Source organism: Syngnathus scovelli, chromosome 3 (assembly GCF_024217435.2).
Source record: "Syngnathus scovelli strain Florida chromosome 3, RoL_Ssco_1.2, whole genome shotgun sequence".
NCBI classification, from domain to species: domain Eukaryota; kingdom Metazoa; phylum Chordata; class Actinopteri; order Syngnathiformes; family Syngnathidae; genus Syngnathus; species Syngnathus scovelli.
The window spans coordinates 14687177-14698128 of NC_090849.1; the positions used below are offsets into that span (position 1 = coordinate 14687177).

General features: G+C 39.5%; 1 protein-coding gene across 1 annotated transcript in view; it reads left to right on the forward strand.

The window, feature by feature from the left end:
- Positions 1–4894: 4894 nt before the first annotated feature.
- Positions 4895–10952, forward strand: part of sf3a1 (splicing factor 3a, subunit 1) — a 125264-nt gene continuing 119206 nt past the window's right edge. Inside the window, exon 1 of the mRNA XM_068650151.1 lies at positions 4895–4904. The gene's annotated coding sequence lies outside the window, so the exon portion shown is untranslated. The remainder of the gene's footprint in view (positions 4905–10952) is intronic.

Consider the following 10952-nt stretch of genomic DNA (forward strand, 5'->3'; position numbering starts at 1 on the left):
CCACAAGAGTTTGCAAAGATTTCAACAAGAAAGCCTCTTAAGACTCGCGTTTCCATTTTCAAACACAAGGACAAAAGTCTGCAAATTGATGTCAGGGATTCTCTCTGCATCAAGTGAGTTTACGTATATTTTTCACACCCCGCTGTTCCAGAGTTTTTTTTTAAATGTGTGTTTGCAGGGCTATTACTCGTGCAGCCAGTCGGCTTAAGATTCCTGGTATCTTGGGAAAATGTCAAGTTTGAGAGCAGCACACAGTGACATAGAGAGAGAGAGAGAGAGAGAGACTGAGGGAGAGAGTGAGAAGGAGAGGAAGAAAAGCGGCCTCTTGCAGATGTGCTGCCACTTCAAGCATCTTCAAGAGAGAGAGAAACAGAGAGACAGTGAGACAAAGAGAGAGTAAGGAAAGCGGCCTCTTGCAGATGTGCTGCCACTTCAAGCATCCGTCTTGTTTTCCTGCTTGGCTCATTGCTCTATTTGTCTGAATCGGTGTCATTTTTGCTCACTCAGGTCAGCGGCAATTCAAGCTCCTCTTTCGTCAGAGCCACTTCACAATTGTAATGTGATGCATGTGGGATAGCAGACAGCTCAACACAGTCCCTGTCACTGCTCATGCATGGTTGAATATAAAAGGAAAAAAAAATCATGCTTTGATGATTCCATGTCCTTGTTTACACTACTTACGCTGCCACATTTTGTTGTCCAGCACTAGTCCAGCTCAAAGTGCAGGCTAACTGTGCACATGAGCGGAATTTTCTTTCTTATGGTATTTTCATAGATGCATGTTGTTGTCACATCAATGAATGAAATACAATTACACTCACCATAAACATCAGCGGAGCACAGAATCTGTCTGCTCGTGCCTTGATTACAGCCACCAAAATCACATTACACCAGCTGCGCCACAACTTAGACCTTCTTTTAGCTGGTCAAAAGTCGAGTCTATATTTTGTCACCAAACTGTCAGGTATGCTGGGGAGAAAACACGCTTAATCTGCCTGTCTGCCTAATTCCCCAAACACGATAAACTAGACTTGCCCCAGCATGAAAAAGAAGATGCGCCAGATTTTATGCCAAGCACATATGCGCCTGTAGATGAAAATACAGCCCGGAGTGATTATGATGTGTCCAAACATAATCTCTCCTCTATTAATTTTTTTTTAAAATGATCTAATAAAATGTATGATTTATGAATTTTCTGTTTTTGAAACAATGTTTCACATGGAAACAAATTGAAATACAAATAATCAGTTTCACATGACCACCTGTTGCAGGTGTATTTGTGTTTGCCAAAGTTTTAATTTGTGAAAAAGAAAATGCATGATATGTACGTATATTTAATGACACAAAGGTGTATATAGAGGCATAAAGTAACTTCACACATTCTTCCTCATAGCAATATTATTGATGCAATCACAAAAACAAATTCACATCTAAATTAAAAATATGTATAATCTACCATCTAGTTGTGATTTGCATATTTTTCACAAAAACACTGCCCACAATCTTAACCATACGACTGCAGGGGTTGACTTTAGAGCTTTCACTGTAGAAAAAGTATTTGCTCACAGCAGTCAATGTTTCATGCTTTATTTCTGGTCTCTGCCTCATTTCCCTCCTTTCAGTTCGTGCAGCTCTCCGCTGGGGGCCTCTTGGGAACAGAGAAAATTACATCCTACCTGATAATTAGCAAAGTTCAGAGCAAACTAAAATCTGCCCTGCTCTCCTATAGCTCCCAACACTGGCAGCTTTCTCTTAGCAACTAATTAATTCCGCCTCTGAGGTTTGCAGACAGCAATGGTCCTGGATGCTGCAACAGCAGAATTAAAAAACAAAGGAAAGAAGAATGAAATGAAGAGTAAGTGTTTTTTATTTTCTGTTTCATCTTTTTATATTCCCAAATAAATATGACAATGGTATTCCTGGAGGGAGTATTATTATTTCACACATGAATGCATTCTTCAAATAGAAATAGCCCTGTTTGGCTGCCATTAGACAAGATAGCAAATAGCAAAGCTCCCTCCGTCCATAATGTTCTTTAATTATTCTAATGTCATCATCCATATCCGGCAACGTTGCATGAAAAAGGAACAGCGGAGCCCAGCCGGTATTAAATGCAAATCACCAATCTCGCTTCTTCACACAGAATGAATGAAATCACAGTGCTCGGATGGCATTATTAGTTATGTTATTCGCACTGTTGCAAATCCTATTTTCAAGTCAACTTGTATGTTCACAGGGCTGGAGTTGGATGAATTGTAAATTGATACAAATTAAAATTAGAGAAGCGTGTGCACTACGACAGGTGGACTGAGAAGCAGTCTTTTCCAATGTGCCTAGATTTAGTGATATAAGTATGAGAAGACTCATATTTTAGGATTTGGGATTATTTTCAACACTTTATTTTAGTTTGCATGTTCTCTCCATGCTTTCATTTTCTTTGTTTTTGTTGTTGTTGTTTTCTCTTGGTATTCCTGATTCCTCCCGCAATCCCAAAACACTCATGTCAGGATAAATGAAGACTCCAAATTCCCCATGGTGGGAGTGTTTATATCCTGTCTATGTGCCCTGCTCTAGACACTTTCAAAACTGTGTCAGAACATAACATTTTCTTATAGCATTGTTAACACAACATTATCAGAATCCAATTGTTTTAGGGAACCCACATGCATGCAAACAGAGGTTAGTTGTCATGCGTTACATTTACTCCCCTACATTTCCTTATTTTAACTTTTCGAATAGATACCTACCCACTGTTACTCACTGTTCATGTTTTAGTTTTTTTTCACTGAGTACTTACTCTCAAGAAAGTATTTGAAAGACAAATGTTTACTTTTATGAGTCATAATTTTCAAAAGTAGCCGGAGTCTTGAATACAACTTTTAAATGTTTCACTACATTTTTGTGTGAACACTTTCAAAAGCATGTTCGCTTTAAAATAAGTTAACTCCAAAAACAATGGATTTGCAGCAGGATAAAAGGGCAGATTGCTATTTTGCTTTCATATACGAAGGTGTGTGTGTTAATGGGAAAAGATAGATATTTTCAAAATTTTCATCCCATTGTTTGACAGCACACAGCAGGTCATTTTGATGCTGCCTGTTATGTCACGAAATCAAATTATGTCTATGGAAAGCAAAAAATGCAATTGCTACTGTGTTGTCTTTTATAATGACCAATTATAACTATTTAATAACACATTAACTCAAAGTTCCTAATTAAATGTTATCTGCGGAAACAAAGTTTAAATTCCTATGATTTGAGTGCAATAACAACAGCAGCTAATTGTGATCTGTCATAAACCTTGAGTTAAACACTCGAGTACAAGTAGCTCATTAGAGACGCTGGGGCCACTGGGCTGCCGATGAGTGGCTGTGTAAAAGCTTTAAAAGGCAACTCAACAACCTCCTTGATAAGGCTGCGGGTTGCGCCGAGGTTGTTTGTGATGTGCAAGCCATGAGAGACAGAGGAAACGGGCAGTCATTATTTTCTCCACAATTACCTGAAGTCCTTGATAACGAGCAAAAAAAATGCCATATAATTAGAAAAACACCAGCGACACCATTATTGTCAGGAGAACGCGACGGTATAATGAAGCAATTATAAATGAGCCGCTTTGTGCTTGTCATTAATTTTTGCTTTTAAGGATGTGGAGATGAAGCATGGCTGAGCGTCAGCGGCAAAACGAGCTCAGATGCTGTTTTGGGTGGGTAAGGCTGGGGGAAAACACTGTGCTGTGTCGTGTGCGGGGGAATTGGTGATGAGTCCAGCAAATCTCACTCCCAGTGGACATGCTGCGCTTTAAACATGCTTAAAAGGCCTTCCATAATGCAAGTTCTAGTTAGAGTTTCAGGTTGCAGTGTGTTTTGCAAAAATACTTAGTTGACGACATAATGCCTCCACTGCGGCCACAGGGTGGATGAATATTATCCCGCTGTGATCAAATTCCCTTGTCACCAGTTAATGAAAGAAGAAAATAATATTGTGCAAGTCAACATTATCTCACGAATCCCAGATTGATCTCTCCCTCTGTTCCTCTGACATCTTGAAGCAATTATGCTGAATGTTTTTATGTTTTAGAAGTGAGAAAAACGATGGATGACCAAAACCAAATGCATGTGCTATGAAACAAATTTGGGGGAGCTCAAAGCAAAATAATGTTGTAGTAACAAAAGTACAAACTTAGAAAATGTGATTTTCTATTTTTTTTTTTAAATTGAAACAAATGTACTAATGTCAAAGGTCGGCACAAGAAGACATGGTTTGACCCCTTTTGTCAATCTTTAATCTTGGCAATGATAAATCCAAAGTTCACGTCAATCGTAACCTTTGTTACGTAGCACTACATGTCTAAAATTACTTTGGCAAGCAACCGAATAATGATTGCTTCATAGCCCCATGTTTTATAATGACCATTTCTTTTGTCAAGATATTTTAAGTCTTGTAGTTTGCAGTGCTGTTGAACTTAACTGCGTGATACTGAGAGGTGTTAAATTCGGTATGATATATTTGTTGTTGTTGTTGTAGTTAAATATGTGTGCGAAACAATGTTGGAAAACACATTTCAGTATGATACAGTGCAGCCTTCAAGAACAATGTTACGACCAATGAGTGTGGATGGGGATGACGAGCGATATTGCAGGACTGCATACAATTCAAGTTCCATCAAAGGCATCAAAAAGACCAAAAGGGAGCGCAATGCGATTGAGTGAGTGAAGTCACTGCAAGTGGCATCCAGTGCGAGCAGAAACGCCAAAGACTGTCCTCCTCAATTAGAAATGCCGTCTTATTAATGGATCCTACAGCGCGCTTTATCATATTGTCTCGAGAAGGCTATTGTAAGGAAGGGGCAATTAGGACCCAGAAGCTGCGAGGCTGCCATTATTTTAGAATTTAATGACCACGCAACACAGAAGTAGATGTAGAAATGAGGGCTACAATGCTACAATTATGCATAATCTGGCAGATCTTACTGCACTCCCCCCGCATGCACTGTCCCCGCCTTGAATAAATTTACATGGAAATGCAGTCCTGCCTAATTTATTCAGAAAAATTAGAATATACATTACAAATATTTCCATGGACGGCATCAGCAACATGCGGTTAAGAAATTTAATGACTTATTTTCCCTATATGCAGCTTTATGGATAAGGTGGAAGGGCATCAAGGTTTTTGGTGAAGACAGATAATTGATAATTGGTGGATTGGGTTTCTATATTCCAATTGTTTTTGAGAGGTTCCGTGTGTGCGTGTGTGTGTGCGTGCGTGCGTGCGTGCGTGTCGTATGTGGATGTGTGTGTGTAAATATTCAGTAAAACCAAGCGTCATTTAGTAGTAGTGGCAAGATGCATGAGTCTGGACACAACCCAAAAGCAGGGATTATTGACATGGATGCTCGGCCATTAATAAGACGCTGTATCCTTTGTGTTCGGGGTCACCGTCGCCGCAGTTAAGTATAACTTGTCAAGGCTGCTGGAGCTGCACAATGCCTACCTCATGCATCTCCTGTCAGCAGGCATAATTCCTGGATGCTGGCCCGCCGCTGATTTCTGCATAAGTGATGCGAGCCTTCGAGTAGAGTTAGGGGCATGAGTCTGTTGCCATTGAGAGATGTTCATCATTCTTGATCTGGCTCTGTCAAGACCTGGTGTTTTAGTGCCTCTCACGATTAGGCAGAATTGACAGGCCAAGAAGGCAGTGAATAGCAAAAAATGTGAGGAACTAAAAGGGGGTGGTGTGGGCTGCAGGGTGAAGTGGAGTGTGGCCGCCATTTAATCTGCAATTTATCAGTTTAGGCTGCACCATGTAACATCAGGGAGATTACATTCTAGAGAGAAGGAGCTCTATCTCCCCCTCGTCCCCCTCCCCTATCTCCTCTCACATGCCTCCTAATGTCGTCTGACGGCAGAATGCTCAGGACAAAGAGGGAGGACTGTCTTTATTGTCACTATCATTGTTTGTGAAATCCTTAATTAATATATAGCACTGTGGACTCCTGTGTGAGTAAGTGCCCATGCTGCATCCACACAGACGGCCGCTTTTATAGAGGCTCTTGTCACAAAGTAAAAGTTGAACAAGATAAACACACACACTCGTTGTATTTAGACACACGCACACACACCTCACACATGCTCACACTGCCATTGATGTCTGCTCATGACCTTGGACAACACTGATCACATCGGGCCAATAAATGCTTAATTGCCATTTTTCCGTAGGGCTGCTTTATTGATGGCATTTCCAAAGTGATTAATATGAACTGCTAACAAGATGTTGCACCCGTCGCTAAACAAAGCTGAGCAGGCATGTTGGAATGCATTGACTTCTTGGAATTTGGTGAATAGGGTGAATTAATTTTAAGGATTACAAATGGATCCCAATAGAATTTCAATCTGACACATACACAATGTCATTGTAAAATTCATTAAACCTATTTCTTAGTCACACCATGCAAACACACCATGTCATATAAAAGGGTCATTAAAGGGGTCACTGACTCCATGAGCTGTGTATCAACATATTTCTTCCTCTCGGAGGACAGAAGCAGAAATATGAAGATACTGGCTTGAAGGAAGGAAAAGCCATAGCAGCCTGATATTAAAATGGTTCGGGAGTCAAGTAGAACAAGTCAAGTGGCTGCAGGGCGAACAAATGAGGACGCAAGAGGAGGTCATTCTTAATAGCTAATGGACTGTCAATGGAATCGTACTCTATTGTTATATGTCAAATGGTATGAAATATGTTTGTATTGATATGTCATTGGCAGTGTTATAAGTGGACTATAATTGCCAGTACACCCATTATTCCATTGTTGCCAGGTAAATTAAGCGATGAGTAACAGCAGTTCATGAAGTTCATTAATATACAATAAATAATACATTCAACTCAAAATGTAAAATGCTGTTTAGATTTCATGACCACAACTTTAAGTGCATAAGACACAATACTTTTTTATTTGAATGAAAAATACCTCAAATTTAAGCAACAACCTCTTCCTTGAAATATGGAGACTGAATTAAAAAACAAATAGCATATGTCCTCATCAATGAAAAAGAAGGAAAGCAAAGCAACGTAATAGCAGTCAGGCCAGACGCTAGACACTCGTTGCTTGCATTTGCCATGTTATGAATTTGTTTGCAGTTTCCTTGACGTGCCTAAATGAAAAAGGCTCAAGTGAAGTCTCGGTAAGCCGTAAAATGTTCGGGTACGCTTGCAGTTAAAATCAAGTGTCAGTATTCAGTATCAATACATACCAGCCCACTTAAACCATTTTTAAACACATGGCTAAAATGTAAACAATGAATGCAACCTAGACGTCACCAGCATCCTAACCGTGGACCACGTGACCAGTTACCAATGACAGGACATTGTGATTTCCTTGGTATAATGTAGGTATGGTTCTACTTAGTTATTGTAGTTATTGTGACAAATCAGTGAGTGACACGATCACTATCTTCACATAGGTGAATATCCTTGCGTCAAATCACAGTCAAGAGCTGCAGATAACGAAGTAGCCTCACCCCAGAAATAAGTTACACCCTTGTTAAGCCACACTGTATCCCAAGGGATGTTTTGTGAGCTACATAACAGCCTTTACACTTCAGGACAGAGAATTTGATCCATCCTGAAAGGCGGATTGAACTCTCAAGAGATGAAGACGTGACATCTTCAGCTTTCTTGATGTCAGTGATAGGACAGCTCACTTGTAGATCGGGCATGTTGCCAGCCAGCTCTCTCTGGGTCTTGAATGTTGTCTCTGAACAGAGGCCAATGACACAGATGACATTCAGGGAAACCCATCACCTGTTGCGTAAGGATGGGATAATCGTACGGACGGGGGACTCACGACCGTGTGTGTGTGTGTGTGTGTGTGTGCGCATGCATGCGTGCGTGCGTGCGTGTGCGTGTGACTTGTCAGGGCAGCAGTCAGTGCTAAGCCTTGAAATCCACCCTAGTGACAGAGATGATCAGCATCAGCAGCCCATCATCAGGCCAGATCATGTCCACAGCGAGGGTCATGCCAGCCACTGACACCACCACACTGTCCACTTGGAACATGTAGAAATGCGGCATCCTTCTAACAACGTTCAAGTCAATTTGTGCGTCTAAAATCCATTTCTTCCGGCTAGAGCTTTATTGACGCACAAGAAATATAAAAGTTGTTAGCCTCAGGTACAAACACTACTTAATTGTAACCCCAATGAAAAAGGCGTGTTTCAATCAGAGAGGGAATTTGCTGTAAAATTTATGTAAATGCATGAGTGAGGCTTGTATTAGTTGTAGGCTACACCTGTGCTTGTCAAGGTACTCAAGTATGCCGGATAATTGGCTGTTGATTGCTGCCATTAACATCTGACGGCTAAGTGCATCTAATTCCCGTTCCATTTTCATGGTTCAATTTGATGTCGCCACCCACTCGTTCCTTCATAGGTGATTAGCTTTGCTGATAGTCCCCCCCCCTCCTTTTTTTTTTTTAATGATATAAGCACAATATGAAGAAAGAGCCATAACAGTGTAATTGACACATTTCCCTAATTGATATTTTTTGTAGTGAGCAGTAAAAGAAAATATGGGTAGTGTCATTTATCCTCATGTTTTCATTTTTAATGCTCAAATAAAATGATTGGTGCCAAAGGATGCAATATCTCTGTCTCTTGCAATGATGCAATAGCATGTTAATCCTTTTATTTACTGTATCTCCAGAATGTACTAAAGGTTTGTTTTTAACAAAGATTCCCTTTTTAACTCTTTGTCTTGCCACTTTAGCCTTAGACAAAATTGGTGCTCGATGTTTGTTTGCATCTCTACAGCATCACCACCTCAGGGCGCCGAGACGAGGCATCCCTTTGAGTTTTAATCTCCTCGTCTGCCTGCAGCCTTGCGGCTATTTCATTTTAGTTTTAATATGTGTATTTGACATTATCTTCATTTAGACCTCCTTCCTCTGTCCCCCCTACGACATCTTTAATTTAATTGATGCCTTTGCCTTATGTTGTTTGTTTTGTCCTTAGTGATCAGATTGGGCAACCACCAGCATTCTATTGCATTTGAATGGCTTGTTTTTAAATGGCCTTCACTTTTGTATCTTATTCAAAAATGCTTTTATACCTTCACCTTATATTCTGCGATTTCTTTCTTTTTTCTTTTTTTTACTTTACACTGTTTTTCTCTACCTCATCATTCATTCAGGTTCTACTACTACTCCTTCTACTGCTTTACTTGGTTTTGCACCTTACTCAAAGTGCTTTTACAGTCACCTTGTAATGCGTATTTTAATTTTCATTTCACTACGTCTGTCTTGTCCTCACCCTCATCATTCATTCATTCAGGTACATGTATTTCTTCTTCTACCACACCCTACTAGTACTTCATTAGCTTTTGCACTTAACATGCTTACTGTCAAAAGGCCTATGTAACTTTTATTTGATTTTTATTTTATCCAGTTTTTCTTTTCCTCACCATTGTCATTCATTCAGGTACCACCACTACTACAATATTTCACCTGCTTTTGCACCTCGCTCAAAACTTTTGTTGTCACCTTTAAATTTGTATTTTTATTTTACTTTTGTATTTTTCTCTCCATCATCCTACATGCAAGTTCTACTACCAGTCTTTCACTTGCTTTTGTGCCTTACTCAAAGCACTTTACACAACCAATCTTATTTTAATTTACATGGCTTGCCTTTTTCCTTAATTTCCATCATCACAACTCATTCACGTACTTCACGCACGCGCGCACACACAAACACGGTACAATTATAACTTTATTTTTTTTTACTTTATTTATTAGTATTTATTTATTTTGTTCGCTTTATTGGCCGACAGCCAAATTCTTTTGCTTCAAATAACACGTAGTTGTTGTTCTTTGTCTTGAGCCGCTCCAAGATGAACTCGACCGTTCTGGCAAATGGTGCGTCTGCCATCTGCAGGCTCTTAGTGGAACAGCAATAATGAGGGGGTGGTTACCATTACGGAGCTTTAAGACACACACTAAACACACAAAAAATATATACTATATATATATATATATATATATATATTATATACTATATGAGTCTGTAAATATATACATTTACACCTCGCTAAATTTGCTGAAGATTGTTTCTAGTATGACTATGAAGAATATAACATTGCTACTACCACCTGTCTACTTATCATGTTTGTTTTTTTTTTTCTGATATGGGCCACTTAATACAGAATTAGTCGATATAACTAAGCCGAGAGATTAATGATGAGTACCAGTGGAAGACATCGGAGGGTGCCTCAAAATGTAGCCACTCTCATAATAACAAAAGCATTATCACTCATTTTACAAACAAGACATTCCATGTCTGGAACATTTACATTTGTAATCAAACGATTCTTTTTTAGTACAATCTCATACGTTATGTGATTTCTTGCCTCAGACTTTACGAAACGTTCAAGAATCAACAAGGCCTAAACGAGCCATCTTCCGTAATGTGCATTACATCTCAAAGAAACTACAGACCTGATGCATTAATTAAACATTACTGGCCTCAACTACAAGCTCAATAATGTGTAGATCACAGGTGTCAAACTCAAGGCCCGGGGGCCAGATACGGCCCGCCACGTCATTTTATGTGGCCCGCGAAGATAAATTGTGCATCAAATTCGTGTGTCAATACTAGAATTGCAAATTATCTTCACTTTTAATAATATCTTTTTTTTTAAATATTTGACTAGTTCTTACTCGTCTGATTTGAAAACAAGTTATTTGTCAGTTTGTTTTGTAGCTTTTACTGTGTATAATATAAAGTGCTCATACATTTATTTGGGTTGACAGTCATAATGGCCCTCCGAAAGAAGCTATGACTACAATGCGGCCCGCGAAAAAAATGAGTTTGACACCCCTGGTGTAGATGATTCCGAGACAAAACAGCAGGCCTTTTTGTATCCTTGAACAGCTTCAGTCAAAACGATCAAATCTCCAAATC